Here is a 4,248-nt window from a genome sequence, read left to right on the forward strand (position 1 = left end):
GAACACAGAAAGTGTAATGACCCAACCAGTCATTTTGACTTTTAGAACCCTGTTCCCCTAAATAAAAATTTTCATATGTGCTTTTATTACTTTATGACTTGCGGGGATGGTTGGTTCGGGATTTGAAAGCGTTCAGGATGAAATGGGAACACTTGGTTCCATAAGTTGGCCTTAAAATGTCAAGTTTGACTTCGGTCAACATTTTTAGTAAACAACCCCGGAATCGAGATTTGACGGTTCTAATAGGTTTCTATGATGATTTTAGACTAGGGCGATGTTCGAATCGGGTTTTGGACAACCCGGGAGCGTTTCGAAACTTAATAGTGAAAATCAACTATTTGGAGGCTTAATGTTCTTTAAATTTGGTTTGGAGTAGGTTTTGGAATAATTAAAGTCTGTTTGGAATTCCGAGCCTGAGAATAGCTCCGTATGGTGATTTAAGACTTGCACGCAAAATTTTGTGTCATTCCGAGTAGTATAAGTATATTTCGGCACGTTCGGAGTAAGTTTGAAAAATTTGAAAATTCTAAGTTGAATCAATTTGGTTTGATGCATGATTCTTAGTTTTGATGTTGTTTTACACGTTCTGAGGGTTCGAGCGAGTCCATTTTATAATTTTAAACTTGTTGGTATGTTCGGACGGCGCCCCGGGGGCCTCGAGTGTTAACTGGACGAGGCTCAGATCGATTTTGGACCTTCCAGCTTCTGCTGCAACCACACCTGTGATTGGCCAACCGCAGGTGCGTGAAAAGCACGACAGAAGCGTACTGGGCGCAAATACGCAGGTACAACCGCATAAGCGCATCGCATATGCGATGTACAAATCGCAGAAGCGGACGGGGCCGGCTTAGGGGGAAGCCGCATCTGCGATGCATTTTCCGCAGATGCGGAACTGCAGAAGCGGCTTGCGAGTCGTAGATGCGAAAGGGCTGTTTGGCAAAACCCTTAAAGAACGGGAAAACAACCATTTTTGTCCATTTCTCTCCATTATTGGGCGATTTTGGAGCCTTTTGAGAGGGGATTTCAACTAGCAACTTGAAGGTAAGTTAATTCTACACACTTTGAATTAGATACATAGATTATGGGTAGATTATAACCTGTAAATTGTGTAAATTTAGGGTTAGAAGGAAAAAACCTAGATTTGTATAAAAACGGGATTTTAACCACGAAAATGTTTATGGAATTGGATGAAAATTGTATATTTTAGTTCTTGAGATTATGGGTAACGATTTTCTCCGAAAATTTTCGGAATCCGGGTACGTGGGCCTTGAGTGAATTTTTGAAATTTACCATTTTGGATTGGGTAATTAATTTAATAGCTTAATTTTGAATTATTGAGCATGTATTAATTATTTTATATAATATTTGGATAGTTTCGGATTTTTTGGCACCGAATTGGGACGTTTACACGACATCGTGATCGGAAGTGGACTTTGAGATAAGGTAACTCTCTTGCCTAACCTTGTAAGAGTTAATTTACCCCATATGTGATTCATATTAATAATTGGTGCTAATTGTGGGGTCTACGTACGTACGAGGTGACGAGAGTCCGTGCGTAGCTACTAATTATGTTAATGTCCGGGTAGTTTAGGACTCAAATCATAAATTACTTATGATAATTGCTCCTTTTATTTAATTAAATTACTGGAATTATATTGCAAATTGTTTGAGAAAATAGTAAAAGATCAAAACTTCATATACTCGAAATGTTTGTGTAAATTATTGAATTGTTAATAGAGATTGAACATCCTATGTGTTAATATTATAATAACTTCTCATTCCGGAGGTTCATAAGAAAATGACATCCTTTCTTGTGGAGCGGGACGAACGCTTCGGCAGTATAGATGCATCTATGGATTGTACCGCACGTCCCTTGGTAGTGTACACGACACTCTATATATTGGAAATTATTGAAATTTAAGGAATTTATTTATTTCTGCTTGTTTAGAAAATTATCGTTGTTCACCTAAAAATCATGTTTAATTAAATAAATCTATTGTAATATTATTGACCCATAGTGAGTGTCAAAGTCGACCTCTCGTCACTACTTCTTCGAGATTAGGCTTGATACTTATTGGGTACACGTTGTTTACTTACTCATGCTATGCTTGCTGCACTTTTTGGGCAGGACCCGAGACAGGTACTATCGGAGGACCTATCGGAGCGCATCCACGTTATCCAGCGGCTTAGTGGTGAAGTGCCTTTCTGAGTCATTCTGCAGCAACCAGTGCCTCTTCCTGTATTTGTATTCTGTCTATTTAATTTTAGACGGTATTTAAAATTTTGTATAATCTACTAGATGCTCATACACTTGTGACACCAGGTCTTGGCACACACACTAGTAGAATTTTTGGATTTAATTATTTTACTTGGGTTTTAATTTATCTTATTTCTCACATTGTCTTAATTTTATGCAAGTACTCCGAGTTTTATTACTCGAATAATTTTTAAAGAAATGAATATATGTTTAAATCATTAGTTGGCTTGCCTAGCTGGGATGTTGGGCGCCATCACGACCTATAGGTGAGTTTGGGTCGTGACAATATGGTATCAGAGCACTAGGTTCACGTAGGTCTCACAAGTTATGAGCAGGCCTAATAAAGTCTTGCGGATCGGTACGAAGACGTCTGTACTTATCTTCAAGAGGCTATAGGGTGTTAGGAAAAACTACCTTACTTCATCTCCCATCATGCAAATAATGTAGTACTAAATATCTTTCTCTTATTCTCTCACAGATGGTGAGAACGCGCTCTAATGAGGTTCCAGACCAGGAAAGAGCTACTCCTCCTGTTGTTAGAGGCCGAGGCAGAGGCCGAGGGAGGGTTCCAGCCCGTGGTAGGGGACGAGGACGTCCTAGAGTTGTTCCAGTTGTGCCACCAGTGGGTCCAGTAGAGGATCCTATTATTGAGGAACAGGGCGAGGTGCTCGTAGCAGAGCCAGCTCAGGTAGATTTCACATCTACACCAGGATTCCAGGAGGTCATGGGCCGTATGTTGCGGTTCATGGAAACTTTGACTCATGCCGGTTTATTTTCGATAGACCCAGCCACATCTCAGGCAGGCAGGGGAGCACAGAACCCTACCACACAGGCTCATGGGAAGGTAGTTGTTGTATATCAGACCTAGGGTGCACTAACCGTGGGTGGAGTCTAGCCAGTGGCAGCAGCTACACCTGAGCCCAGACCAGCTGCGGCCGCCGAGCCGCAGAAGCTATTGGACCGAGGGACTAGACTACATCCTCATGTCTTTGGGGGTGAGCGACATGAGGATCCCCATGATTTCATTGATCGGTGTATTGACAGACTGCACAATATGAGGATATTGGAGTCTCATGGGGTAGACTTTGCTACTTTTTAGCTGGAGGGCAGAGCCCATAGATGGTAGAAGTCTTATCTTCTTGGCAGACCAATAGATTTTCCTCCCATGACTTGGGACAGGTTCACCCGTATTTTCCTGGACAGGTATATTCCACCCTCCCAGAGGGAAGAGTTGCAGTTTGAGTTTGAGCAGCTCCAACAAGGTCAGATGTCAGTGACCGATTATGAGGTGAGGTTCTCTGAGTTATCTCGCCATGCACTTATGATACTCCCTACTGAGGTGGAGAGAGTGCGGAGGTTTGTTGCGGGTTTACATACTAGCATTCAGGCCACTATGGCCCGAGAGGTTGAGATGGGGACTTCTTATGAGTTGGTTGTGGAGATATCCCGAAGGATTGAGGGTGTGCGTCAGCGCAGCCGAGAATAGGTTATGAGGGATAAGCGATTTAGATATTCTGGAGAGTTCAGAGGTGCTCCGTCTGGGGGTAGAAGTCAGTTCATGAGAGGGCAGTCCAGCAAGCCCCCATATCCAGCACTACCGCCTCCTTGGGGTGCCCCAGTGCGACCTTATTTCAGTGCTATGCCAGAAAGTTCTTATCGCCCACCAGCTATTTAGGATTCTTCTAGTAGGTATTTAGGTCCCCAGGGTCATACTTCTAGTCAGCAGCCCATCGCAACGAAAAGTTGTTACGAGTGCGGGGATCCTAGTCACTTGCGGAGATTCTGCCCCAGGCTTCGAGGTAGACTAGTGCAGCAGGGTCAGTAGCCTATGATTATCACACCAGTTGATCCACTAGTCGTCCGACCACCTAGAGGTGGAGGGCAGGTGGGTAAGGGTCGTCCTACAGGTAGAAGCCAGCCAGTTGGCGCTCCAACTCAGTTCTATGCTTTTCCGGCCAGACCAGATGCAGAGGCCTCAGATGCAGTGATTA

This window comes from Nicotiana tomentosiformis, chromosome 5 (assembly GCF_000390325.3).
Source record: "Nicotiana tomentosiformis chromosome 5, ASM39032v3, whole genome shotgun sequence".
Classification (NCBI taxonomy): Eukaryota; Viridiplantae; Streptophyta; class Magnoliopsida; order Solanales; family Solanaceae; genus Nicotiana; species Nicotiana tomentosiformis.